Source organism: Triturus cristatus, chromosome 2_1, assembly GCF_964204655.1.
Source record: "Triturus cristatus chromosome 2_1, aTriCri1.1, whole genome shotgun sequence".
Classification (NCBI taxonomy): domain Eukaryota; kingdom Metazoa; phylum Chordata; class Amphibia; order Caudata; family Salamandridae; genus Triturus; species Triturus cristatus.
In genome coordinates, this window is record NC_140581.1 from 613,797,616 (window position 1) to 613,811,702 (window position 14,087).

The 14,087-nt window shown below is 46.1% G+C and overlaps 1 long non-coding RNA gene across 1 annotated transcript in view; it reads left to right on the forward strand.

Annotated features, from left to right (window-relative positions):
* LOC146865682 (uncharacterized) overlaps window positions 1-13,808 on the forward strand; it is a 78,499-nt gene extending 64,691 nt beyond the window's left edge. Inside the window, exon 3 of the long non-coding RNA XR_014970333.1 lies at window positions 12,728-13,808. This is a non-coding gene — a long non-coding RNA (uncharacterized LOC146865682). The remainder of the gene's footprint in view (window positions 1-12,727) is intronic.
* Window positions 13,809-14,087: the final 279 nt, after the last annotated feature.

Sequence of the window (14,087 nt, forward strand, 5' to 3'; positions counted from 1 at the left end):
TCATATCTTTTCCTAATATAAAAGACTCACTTTATAAAATCTAATAACGCATAACAAATTTCTGGGGAACCTAAGGACTGCAGAAATATTAACCGTTCTTTGTGAAATCTCCGATTGACTTACGCAGTATTGGAGGCAAAAAAGAACATCTCGGCCCAGAATACAGGGTGCAAAACAAGATGAAATGACTAGTGCATTGCGCTGAAGTATTGTCACACCCACATGGCAATAGCTCTTGTTTCCAGGCCTCTGTCATAGGAAAAGCAAATTTAAAGTGTAGCGTGCCCAGCCTAAGGAGTGTGATCCAATAACGGTGTGTATATGGCTCCATACTATGTGTTATTGACACTTGTGGGTATTTAACTATCGTTTCTTTAACCTGCGCCTTTTCTAGGTATAAGTTCATGCAATGTTCCAGATAACGTTCTTTGACATGTAATTTATGTTCTGGCCCGATTATGAGAGGATTTTCTTATAGTTCCTGTATTCCTAGTTTCTCAAAAGATTCCCTCATATAGGAGAGCCAAGCTATTTCATTAATCTGTCAGTCCCTTGTAAAGTGGTATCCCATATACCCAAGGCTGGTGAATGAAATGCTACTGATGGGCTTGCAGCGCTGATTGCGCCACCCACCAAAGTAGCCGTTCAAACCTATCTCAGGCCTCTGCCATTGCAGGGCCTGTGCCCGCATTGTTACTGTCGCTGTGATGTGGCACCTAAAGTGTGTGCCATGTCCGTGACCCCCCTTTTACTACATGTGAGTCACCCCTAAGGTAGGCTCTAGCTAGCCCTATGGGCAGGGTGCATTGTAGGCAAAAGATAGGACATGTACCTTAAGTGTGTGACATGTCCTGATAGTGACAAGCAGCCATTTTGGTTTCTCACTATTGTGGGGCTGCCCTCCCATAGGAATGCATTGGGGATTCCCTGATAAATGTTTCAGTGGTAATTCCTGATATGAGAGGAGCACTGTGGTCAAGTTTGGTATGTTTGGAATAGTGATAATAAATGCTACGCAATGGTGTGAGCAGATTTATTATAACTATTTTAGAAATGCCACTTTTAGAAGTTGGCATTTCTGTGTGCTATGTGTCTGCCTGCCTGATGTGAATTGCATGTCTGGCTTTTGAGTGACTGGGGCTGGTGAGGTGTGTGTGGCTCCAGGAGGGGCAGGGTGAGTTAGCACTAGGCTGAATGGGACATCTGCATTTGGAGTGGTGGGAGGAGAAGTCCCTGGTCCCTGAATAGGGTGGTGCCTGTCCTAGTGAATGCTGGCTCCGCCCCCCTTTGGTGTGTCTGCTGAGGAGCCCCCACCTAACAATAGGGAAGAGGAGCCGCCTCATTCTGAGGGGGCATTGTGCAAGGAGTCCCTGGGTTGGATTCCAGAGGCACGGTAGTGCCCGGACCTGTTGGTGCTCCACAGCTGCCCCGCCTGACAGTGGGCAGCTACGACGTTTGGAGGCATTTTTGTCGATGAGAAAAGGGGTGATAAGCACCCCAGGCCCCAGCGCAGTGCACACTTTGTGTTTGCTGCTGAGGCAGCCAGGGGGCCCTTTGCGAGGTCCTCCTCAGCTCCCTGACTGTTGGACATAGGGCATTGGAGCCCCAGTGTATGGCCAGTTGGCCTGCAGGTCATTTTTATGTGGTAGGGTGCAAGGCCCTAATGTGTAATGTATGGATGCTTAGGATGTTATGCATAATTTGTTTATGCTGGTGAGGCCTAGTAATGTGTTTATGCTAATGAGGTTTGGGCCTAATGTGGTTTATTGCCTAATGTCATGCTATAATATTTTAGGATGGTGTCTAATGCTAATGTGATAATGCTTAGGTCATTATTGTACCAGTAGTTACTGGTTGCTTTAAATTTTGCTACTTGTGCTTTTCTAATGGTTCTGACCGTGGCCCGATTGGCCCGGTTCTGTATATAATCCCCTGTGAATATTGCCTAGTGCCAGTTGGCACAGTGTAAATTCGTGATTATGTTTCTAATGTGTTTATAATAATACAAAGGGTTACTCCATCACAATGGTGACGGATATCCCGTTACGCTGAAATATATATCCCATAGGACATAATGCAATTTATATTTTGGCGGACAGGATATTCGTCACTGTTGTGACGGAGTAATCTGTCTGCCGAGATTTAAATAGAAGTGAGATTTTTATTGTGTCGTATTTTTAGGTTTAAGATCCCTTTTACTGGTTTTAATAGTGCAAACACAACAGCAGCCCACCTATATCCAACGGCCGGTGGGGGAACGTCAATATTCAGTAGCTTGTGGGCCAAGAAATTGGAACAAAGGGAAACACACAAGGAAGGATGTGAGAGGGTGAGCAGTATCAAGAGCAATCTGTGGGGAAACAAGACGCCATTTTTGACTTTTTAACCGTTTAACCGTTTTGATACTTCTAAATGCTTTACACATTTGTTAAAGTTAAGCCTGTCTGCCCTGTGCCATAGCTAACAGGGAGTTTGTGTTGGTACCTGGTCGTAAGCTGTGACAGAAGAGAAAAAAAACTAAACACAAGCATACAGCCTCAAACCACCAGTACCATTAATCATAATAGCATGACCCTGATAAATTGTTTGAAATTAACATTTCCAGATAAATTGCTGTGTTTCCATCTCCCCCTCCTTCCTCTCTGCGGAGGAACTTCAAAACAATATTGAGACCTAGTGTTGTCCCTCCTACCTTATCCTTAATCAAGTCAGCTGAAGGAAATTCCAGATAAAAAATGTCTTATATATTGTTTTCCTCTTTCTTTATCTCTTCTTCCTTTTGCCTTCTCCTTCCTTTTCTTTTTTCCTATATCCTTGTTTTTAGATATGTTTTGTAAATTTAAGTTCTTGTGCAAAAGGTAGATTGCCCTACAGCAACTAAATAAATCAAATCAAGGCCACCCGATAAGTGAGGTTGCCTTTTTGTTGCGGCATATTCCCCTGAGGCATACAAAGAGGTGCTAGAGGACAAGTGGAGGAGAGCGTATGGGGCATAGTGGAGGCCTACGTGGAGGAGAATGACACTTGGTGGCTACTCCATTAGTCAGAACCTAAACCCCCTCTCCCTTCTACTTTGTGCTATTTTGTGCTACAAATTGTGTGGTGTAGTAAGTTCTTTTCAATCAGGAAGATGGAATGGATGAGAGAGAGTCACAGAAACACAGCAGATCTACTAGAACATGAAGGTAAGTGAGAACAAGTGTGTGGTTCAAGATTATCTCAGGAAGAACAATTTTAGTACTGTTATAATAGATTCAATATGGTAGGTGATTATGAGTAATATTACTAAGCAGTTACACAACCAGCAACCCATGTGTGAGTGTACTCACTCACTTATGTCAGGCGTAATATAGAGAACCTAAGGCAACCGCATGAATGAGGTAGTGAGAAGCAGGTACAAGTTTTGCCAAAACATTTCAAGAATCGTCGAAGCGGAGATAGTAGTTTGAAGGAGAACGTGATAGGAAGAAGAGGGAAGAGCAAGGCAAAATCCAGGAACTCCCTAGTAAACAATAGAAAGATACCAGAGAGGGAGAAAAAATAACAAAGTTGAAAGGCCAGTCAGAATACTGATGGGAAAGTTGAAAAGCCACACTCCATAAAGTATTGCCAAGGCAAATCCTTACTGGCCATTGTGGTGTTGCATTCTAGTCTTTCCACCACGTCACGTACCTGCAAGGCATTGTGGGAGATGGAATTGAGTAGCAGTTGAGCGGTTACCTGCCGCAGAGGAGGTTACGCTCTCCCTCTCTAATAAAGACCCTTCTTCATCACTATGGTGTTCGAGTAGTTTCTATTTGGCGATGAGTCATACGAACCTTGAAACGGAAGATAATTCAAGTGAAGATTAAATTCTACGAATTATAACTGAACAAGAATAAACAGATGAAACTGCAGAAGAATTCAACAGAAGAAGCGTTACTGACAAATATCCGTAGGTACTGGCATCCATGCAGATTTGAGGTACTGTAAAAGGATATATTAGTACCTTAATAAGAGACTTTACAAGACTTGCATTTCCACTAAAAAAAGAAAATAAGAGCAGTTCAAGTTTGAGAGGGAGAGCGAGCGTAAAGCTGAATGACTGACTAATCAGAAAGAATAAAGTGTACTACTTATGAACAAGCCTCAAATGTTAAGAGGAGCAGATTAAATTCAAATTGCCGCCATTTCGAGAAGTCAAAAATACCTCCTCACTCCTGCTGCTCATATGTGCGCAATACGTCAGCGGCCATATTAGAACCAGGACGTCAGCGGCAGCCATTTTGAGGGTCGTCACTAATGTTAAAACTCCCCACACTTACCTTGTGCGAGCTTATCCTGCTCATGGCGCAAATCTACACGGTGATGCGCACACCTTTATAAACTTCGAATAAACTTGTATTAGCGCAGTTCAAGTGTGTACATCGGAAGTTCAAGGAACTATGCATTTTTTTTATGTACAGCTACAAAATGCGCGGTAAAGTTCACCGTGCGTATCGGCTACGAAGTGAAAAGTCAGTGATGCGCACACCCTACAGAGCATCTGTGGCACATCATTCCCTGAGACACACATGTTTGTTTGAATGGCAACTGTTTGACAACAGTCATACTCAGAAATTATACAGCGGGTCAGAGACATGTGCAATCTACAGTGACACGCACACTTCTTGAATTTTATGCGTGTTGTCATTGGTTTATCCACACTATTGTGTTCTACAGTGAACCATTGTTCTTTTAGAAAATGTTTTTGTGGGGTTTTTTGCATGCATTTTTAAAGGGTAGGAAGAAAAGTAATTCATTACTCATAATTTTAAGTGTAGAAGTGGGCTAACTTGAGCAACATGTGTGCACAAACATTCTCTTTGACAAATCCTGTCCCTTTTCTTCTGAAGCCAGGGGAGCCGGCTATGAAATGGGAATGTTATTTTTTTAACTATTTTTCTGCCATTGAAGAGGAGGGTAGTGAGGAGTTTACTAGCTTGAGGAAAAAGAAAATCCTATTGCATAGTCTAGGTCCAGAAGGATTGTACAATGAAATGGTAAAAAAACCCAGAGGGGCGGATGATGATGATGTATTCAAACACGCTTTGGAGGATCTAGAAAGTCATTACCAACCTGTTTTTGGCGCAGCCATAGACAGGTACGACTTTTCTCAGAGGAAACAGAGCAAAACAGAGACTTTAGAGGACCATGTAGCCGCACTAAAAAATTAGCAATCCATTGTAAATTTGGCAATCTTCACAAAGATTTTATTCGCAATCGAATTATAATGCACACAGTTAATACTAATGTACAAGAAAAGTTGTGGGTTTGTGGGAAGGTACCACTTAATGAAATCATAGCTATTGTAAAGAAAGCAGAAATGTATAAAAGATGTGTCATTGCAGCTAAGAAGGAAAATGATAACAGCCCCACTGTATGCAAAGTGTTAGACAAAAGTGTTGCAGGTAACAAAAAAGATCAAATGGTAGGGTACAAAGGAGAAAGGAAACCCTTAAAAAAATATACCGTGCCAAGCCGATCTCTAAACGAAAAACAGCCTAGATGTGGTAGTCAGATACTAATGGCTAATGACAGGAATTGCCCTGCTTTTCATACAAAATGCTCTTTTTGTGGCATTATTGGACATTTTGGAAAGGTGTGCAGGAGGAGACCAAACAATGCCACAGTAAAATGTATTTTGTATGGAACAGACTCTGATGAAGGGGAAGAGAATGTAAATGATGAATGTGTTTTGTGCATTGAAGAAAATGTCTTAAGCATTGACAGTATCGTAAAGAAAAAAACATCTTGTTTAGTGAACATTGGGAGGGTGCACCTAACAATGGTGGCGGATTCAGGTTCACCATGCACCATAATTCTAAGGAATGTGTGGGAGAATAATTTTGCAAGAATCATAGGAGATAAGCTAAACCCCACTGATGTACATCCAGTAACATTTACAGGGGAGAAAATACCTATGGTGGGTTTCAGACGCTTCAGGTTTGAATTCAAGGGTAGAGAGACTGAAGGGAAGTTATATGTAGAGGGAAAAGGGCCTTCTGTCCTTGGTTGGGCAAACCAAGGGGCTTTAGGCATCACACTCAACCCTAGTAGCGAAGACCAAGTACTGATGACAAGTAGCCCTGTAACATCTGTTGAGGAAGAGTTAAAAAAATAATTTCCCGATGTCTTTTGCGGAACCATTGGGAAACTTACAAAATGTACACACAAGATAGTGTTAAAAGAGGGGGTCACACCCGTCAGCCACAGAGTTGGTAACATCCCATTTAACACCAGGGAAGTATACAACTTGAACTAAACCATCCTGAGAAAAATTGCATCATTGAACCTAACGAGAGTGTCGAATGGTTGGCACCTCTTGTGGTGGCACGGAAACAGAATGGAAAAGTGCATTTATGTATTGACCTCTGAGAGCTGAACAAGAACATTACCGTAGGCAAATTCCCACTACTTAAGATCAATGAACTATTGGCACAAACAAGAGGAGTCAATTGGTTCTCCATGATAGATCTTACATCTGCCTACCACCAAATATCTCTTCACCCATCGTGCAGGAAGTTGACTTCCTTCATCACACCGTTCGGATGTTACAGGTTCATGCGGCTACCATGTGGCCTGGCATCCGGTGCCGCAGTTTTTCAGAAATTGATGCACAAACTGTTCAAGGATGTCAGCGGGTCTTGTACTTTCAAGACAACATAATCATTATGGGAAAAAACAAAATGGACCATGATTGCAAATTGTGGGTAGTGTTGAAGAAACTGTCAGAGAATGGCCTCACAGCAGAACTGGGGAAATGCAAATTTGGCCTCCATTCTGTAACATACTTGGGTCACAAAATCAGTGACAAAGGGATCACTCCTAAGAAGGATATCATCAGGGCCATCAAGTCTGCCCCGGTACCTAAATCCAAAGATGACATCAGATCGTTTCTGGGTCTAGCAGAGTTTTATAGTAAATTCGTAAGGCACTTTGCCACCAAAACCCACAGCATGTGCCAGATCTTGAAAGAAAAGAATGTTTTTACATGGGACTCTGAGTCCAACAAAGAATTTGAAAGCATAAAGAAGGACATTTGTGAAGCAATTCCTCTACATGGATTCGATATGACTGCTCAAAGCATTTTAACCACTGATGCAAGTGAGAAAGGACTGAGGGTGGTTTAGTTTAGTTTAGTTTAGTTTAAAGGAGCTTGTAAAGCGCCTGGTGACGCCTCCCGGCGTGTCCCCGCGCTGAGGAGAGAGTGATATGAGTAGAAAAAGAGAGCCTATCACAGCTCAAAGAGGAAAGTTTTCAGTTTCTTCCTAAAAGAGGTCTCATTCACCTCTAACCTGATGTCCATGGGCAGGAGGTTCCAGGACTTCGCTGCCACTGTGCGGAAAGATCTACCTCCCATTCTGGCCTTTTTAGGATGGGCACTTCTGAGCAGCCCTGTACCTTTGGATCTAAGGGTTCTGTTAGGTTCATATGGCGAGGCCAGATCCGACATATAGGCAGGTGCCTTGTTATGGAGGATCTTGTGACACCATAGCAGAGCTTTAAAAGTTATCCTCTGCTTGATAGGCAGCCAATGGAGAGTTGCCAATGAGGGTCGAGAAGGGGCTCTGCGGGGCAGTCTTAATACTAGGCGTGCTGCCGAATTTTGTATGACCTGTAATTTCTTTATGTTTTTCTCTGATGTGCCTAAGAGTAAAACATTCCCGTAATCAATCCGGGAGGTAATTAGTGCCTGCGTCATTGTCCGTCTGGAATTGAGAGGCAGCAAGTCAAGGGTGCGGTTGAGAGTCTTCATCACTCCGAAGCACTTGCCTACAGTTCTCTTTATGTGGCTATCAAAAGATAGCTTATTGTCAATCCATACTCCTAAGTTCTTCGCCTCCCGGCTGGGAGGGGGCAAGGGACCCAAACAGGTAGGCCACCATTCTTTAGTCCAATTGGTCTCATCACCTCCAATGATGATGACCTCTGTTTTGGTTCCGTTCAGTTTTAGACAGTGCTCTGTCATCCAAGATGCCAGCTTGCTCATACAGTTGTTAAAGTTAGCGGCTTCCGTGGAAGGGGCTTGCGTCAAAGATATTAGAAGTTGCGTATCGTCGGCGTAAGAGACAAGCTCCACGCCGAACGATTGCACCACTTCCGCCAGGGGGGCCATGTATAGATTAAACAGGGTGGGACTCAGGGCCGATCCCTGAGGCACCCCCTGTTCAAGCCGCACGCTGTCTGAGAGGAAAGTCCCTCTTTGGACTTGGAAGCTTCTATTGATCAAGAAGGCTTTCAGCCATCCCAATGCTCTGTTGGTTACTCCAGCTTTGTTTAGACACTGTAGCAAGATGGAGTGTGCTACAGTGTCAAACGCGGCACTAAGGTCGAGCATGATGAGGGCCATGGTCTTGCCCTCGTCTGCTCCTTTGCGTAGGGTTTCAGTGGCCCTGAGGAGAGCCGTCTCTGTGGAGAAGTTGGATCTGAAACCCGACTGGGAGTAATGGAAAACATCATGTTCTTCCAGATGTTCCATGAGTTGGATGTTGGCAATTTTCTCAGCTAGCTTGGCTAAGTAAGGTAGCAGGGAAATTGGCCGAAGGTTGTCCATAATGTCTAGGCTGACATTCGGCTTTTTCTTGATAGGTAGTACAACTGCCTGTTTCCAGTCCGCCGGCAGGCAAGCTGTGGAGAATGAAATCTGAAGTAGATGTCTATAGTGAGGTTCTAGAGCAGGGAAGGCTTCAGCTAAAATTTTCGGAGGCGCCGGGTCTCGGGGAGAGCCCGATTTGATTTTGTTACATAGTTTAGACAGGGCTTCGTATGAGGGAACTTCAAACGATTTGAGGCACTTTAGAGTCTTAATAAGACTGTCATTCTCTGTGAAGTCGAAGGCCGACTCTACATGATTGGCAAAGCTAGTATATATTTTATTGATTTTACCTGAGAAGTACTGTGCAACTTCATTACATGACTCCACAGAATCATTGTGAATGGAGGAGTTAGTGTTTACTACAGATATTTCTTTGTAAATCTGAAATAATTCCTTCGAGGAATTCCCTGCTTCCATGATACGGGAATGATAGTGTTCTGCCTTGGCCAAACGTACAGATTTGTAGTACACTCTTTGAGAGTTTTTATACTTTATTTTAGTTTCTGCGCAGAAGTTCAGGCGCCAAGCTCTCTCTAGTTTTTTGCAGGTGGTTCTCAAGGTCTGCAGTTCTTGGCTAAACCAGGGAGCAGCTTTTTTTAGTCTCCTGGCATTAGTCCTGATGCGACTGGGGGCAGTGATATCGAGGGCCTTGGTTACGATATTATTTAAATTATTATTAGCTGCTTCACAGTCTTCCCCTTTGGGAGGGCCCTCCTCCTGAGTGATTTTAATAAAAGATCCTATAGAGAAGCTCCTCCATTTTCTGCGTTTATACCGCAGAGATTGATGTTGAAAATGCTCAGTTCTGTCCAGTTGCATCGTGATCGGAATAATGTGGTGATCCGACCAGGGTATGGGTATAGACTGTGAGGTGTGAACTCCCTGCCAGTCCCCAAAGATAGGATCCAGCAGGTGACCTAATCGATGAGACGGTTCCTTGTTTTTCATTTCAAGTTGAACTGAGAGAAGCTGCGTTTGAATCTCAACGGCAGCATTGTCTAGGGGATCTTCGAAATGAGCATTAAGGTCACCTAGCACCAGAAGTCTAGACTTTCTAAGTGCTAAGTGAGTAATGGCTTCCATTAAAGTGGAAGTGAAGTCATACATTCTGCCAGGTGGGCGATAAATCAGGATACCCGATACGGAGTAGTTGGGGCCGGTATTAATTGTGAAGGAACCAGCTTCACTGTGGTCAATCTGTATAGGAGCTAAGGAGCAGACTAGAGGGGCTTTCGTGGCTATGGCTATGCCTCCCCCCCCTTCCGTCTTTCCTGTCCAGTCTAGAGAGGGAGTAGCCATGGGGCATGGCCTGGATAATGTCGGGGTCTGAATATTCATCTAACCAGGTCTCCGTCAAGAATAGAATGTTAAGATTTTGCTCCTCGAGTAGATGAAATATTTCGAGGGCGTGCTTGCGGAGAGATCTACAATTGAGTAGAGCTGCTTTCAGGGAGTGGCCCACACTAGTAGTCGGAATGTGGATCATGGGTTCAAAGCTACATCCTGTACATTTACCTAACGACTGGGCAGTCATGGCGTGCCTACAAGCTGCAGGCATGTCAGGTTGGAGATCAAGCAAAGCATGTCTGTCATACCTGATAATGGTTGGTGTGGATGAACCAAGATCTGTGGCCCCAGGCCCCGGTCGGCCGCGGGCGGGCGCAGACGGGCTTGCCTTTGGCGCGCCTTCGGCGCGCCGCCGGCGCGCCCGCTGCGCCCGCCCGCTGCGCGGACGGGATGATCCCGTGTTTTTATCCATAAGTCTAGGGGTAGGAGGGAGGAGCAAGTAGCCCGTGAGCCTTCCCCTACCCAAGATGGCGTCTGTGTAACGAACGACAGCGCCCCCGCCCAACAACAGCAGCGGAGAGCCCGGGACGTTCCACCACCAACCCCGAAATGACCGCTGGTCACACCGCAAGCAGCAGACCAGGTAGGTAACGCAGTTTAAAAAAGTGCCGGTTAAAATATATACATGCGCTAAAAACACACAGCTTGAATATATTTACAGCAGATTAAAGGGAGAGCAAGAACCCCCGGCTTCCGCCTCAGGGGAGAGCAAACAGATGAATGCAGCGATCGAGTAAGATCGTGCACTGAAATAGCATGGGAGGGCAGGAGGGAGGAGCAAGTAGCCCGTGAGCCTTCCCCTACCCAAGATGGCGTCTGTGTAACGAACGACAGCGCCCCCGCCCAACAACAGCAGCGGAGAGCCCGGGACGTTCCACCACCAACCCCGAAATGACCGCTGGTCACACCGCAAGCAGCAGACCAGGTAGGTAACGCAGTTTAAAAAAGTGCCGGTTAAAATATATACATGCGCTAAAAACACACAGCTTGAATATATTTACAGCAGATTAAAGGGAGAGCAAGAACCCCCGGCTTCCGCCTCAGGGGAGAGCAAACAGATGAATGCAGCGATCGAGTAAGATCGTGCACTGAAATAGCATGGGAGGGCAGGAGGGAGGAGCAAGTAGCCCGTGAGCCTTCCCCTACCCAAGATGGCGTCTGTGTAACGAACGACAGCGCCCCCGCCCAACAACAGCAGCGGAGAGCCCGGGACGTTCCACCACCAACCCCGAAATGACCGCTGGTCACACCGCAAGCAGCAGACCAGGTAGGTAACGCAGTTTAAAAAAGTGCCGGTTAAAATATATACATGCGCTAAAAACACACAGCTTGAATATATTTACAGCAGATTAAAGGGAGAGCAAGAACCCCCGGCTTCCGCCTCAGGGGAGAGCAAACAGATGAATGCCAGGGTGGTGCTATCCCAGTGGTCGGAGGATGGCACAGAAACTACAATAGGATTTGCTTCACATTCCATAAACCCCTAATGAAGAAAAGTTCTCAGTTATAGAGAAGGAGATGTTGGCATCCATCTGGGGCATGGAAAATTCAGGCAATACCTATGGGAGTCCAGGTTTACCTTCAGTAGAGACCATAAACCATTAGTTAAAGTTCTCACATCCAGTGGTCACGTAAAGGCCACTCCCCACATTGCAAAGATAATACTAAGGGCCCTATGTAGGTAAAATCGAAATACCGAGTCCTTAATAGCGATTTTTACCGAATCGCTATTAAGACTTGCTATTTCCGATGTAGGAAAACATCCGGTAAAAATCACCGAATCGGTAACAATCGCTATTACAAATACCGAATCCACATTACCGAATCTGTATTACCGAATCGGTAATACCGATTCGGTAATTAGCGATTCCGGGAGTTTGAAAAATCGCAAAATCAAGATTCAGCCAATCCTGTGCCTCCTGATGACATCACAACCAGGAAGTGGCCACACCCATGCAGCTGCACTGATCCTGAAGCTGTTGGAGAGGCAGGGAGCAGGAGCTAGAGCACAGGAGCTGCACAGCTGCCACCTAGCAAACACAGGGGAACTGCACCATGGCCTCACAGGAGAAGGGAAAGGATGCTGGTGAAAGAAAGCGCAAGCACAAGTTTAGTGAGAGGGAGTTGGAGATCCTCATAGAGGAGGTTATCAAAGATCACGACCAGCTCTTTGGCAAGAAATCTCTTCACGTCCCTGAGGCACAAAAAAGGAGGATTTGGCTGGGGATCCAGCAGAATATCAATGCGATTGGGGTCACACATCGCTCAACAGATGAGCTAAAGAAGCAATGGTATGATCTGAGGAAACGTGCAAAGGAGAGGGTGGCTGACCAGCTGAAACAAGCCAGGAAGACAGGTGGGGGAACCTCAGCTGCGCCTGCTCCGACTGCCCTAGAGCAAATGGTTGAGTCCGCCCTCCAGCCAGAGAGCGTCCGTGGCATCGGGGTCGTGGATAGCTCAGCAATAGCATCCAACAGACAAGGTTTAGATGCATGCACAGCATGCTGTATCCCCTCCCTAACCCCAGTCCCCCTGCAAGAATCCCACTCCAGAACATGTTTTGTCTAAATTCAGCAATCCATCATGGGAGATATAGTCCCTATCAACTATTAGCAAATCAGTCAGTCCCCAAAAAACATAGGCATGTCACACACATCAATAGATGGGCTAGCGGAGGACAGACAGCTAGATTGTCAGTCATGAAATTTATTTGCAGAAATATGCTGGCAGACAAGTGAGTAATAGTACATTCTGTATCCACAGGCAGAACATCGCCCCAGGCTGCAGAGGGGGAGACTTGCGAGGCTTCCAGGGAGGAAAACACAATTGAGGAGGAAATCATATCACCTGCTGACACCACACCAGCATCCCCACCACCACCACCAGCAGCACGATCAAGGAGGTATACAGTGGCTAGCCTCCAGGAGATAGATGGCACAGAGGATGCCAGCCAGGGAGCACAACAGACCACGCTGGACGATGACACACAGGCATCTTTGACACAGTCCCCCGTGGAGGATGCACACAGGTGCCCGTAGACGGCAACAAAGGGCACAGAATCCTGACTGATGAGTCCAGTGTCTTCTCTGGTCTGGAGGGGCAGATGCTCCAAGTGCAGCGCCTGCAGGGAAAGACAATGAGGGGCATTCAACGTCAGATGGTGGCAAACAACAGGAAGATTGACAACATTACGGAGGCCATATACTGCCTCAACAAACTGTGGCAGAGGGAATGAAGGAGATGTCGGATGCAGTGAGGCTGTTATGCAGCAGAATTGATAGTGACTGTGCTTCAAAGCGCAGAGACAGGCAGAAACTTGAAGGGTATACCAAGTCTGTCAACAGGCTGTGCAATGCAACCCATGTGCTCTGTCGTCGCTCAGTGGCCATGCAACTGGAAATGGCAAAGTGCAGCCGTGAAGTCTCTCAGGGCCTGGTAACAGTCACCAGCGCTTTAGAGGTGCTTCAGACAAGCCAAATTGCTGCCACCGGTACAGGGGATGGGGCTGAGAGTGAGGAGGCAACCAGTCGCAGCAGCATAACACCCCCCCTGCCAGAGAACAGGAGGCACAGTGTCAGGCATGGTCCTGCCGCAGGACACAGCACTGGTGAGGACAGTGTTCCTGCTGAACGCAGCAGTGGTGCGCATGGGCGCAGGAGATAAGCACTGCCATCACATTCCATTGTGTGGTGGGTGACGTAACCCATTGGACACAATGATGGGACAAGTGATTTTGCATGGGGGAGTGACTATGCCATGTTGTGCTTGATCAGGCATCATTGGTGTTACGGTGTGCTGTACAATTGCCTGATGTAAGGTCAATTAAACACCCTGACACAATTGCATTAACTGGTTTTGTCTCATTGCTTACTCAGAAACAATTCTGTGTGATCTCTGACCGTCTCTGTCTCCCATCTGCTGCAGCTGCGCCGCCTGCTGCGCTGTGCTGTGGCTGTGTACCTTCCTCCTCCTCCTCCTCAGATTCACTGATTTCCATGGGTGTCCCCCTCTTAGTGGCAAGGTTATGCTGCATGGCACATGCAGCTATGATTTTGCAGCAGACCAGGGGCCGGTACTGCCGTGCACCTCCACTTTTGTGGAGGCAGCGGAACCTGCTTTTGAG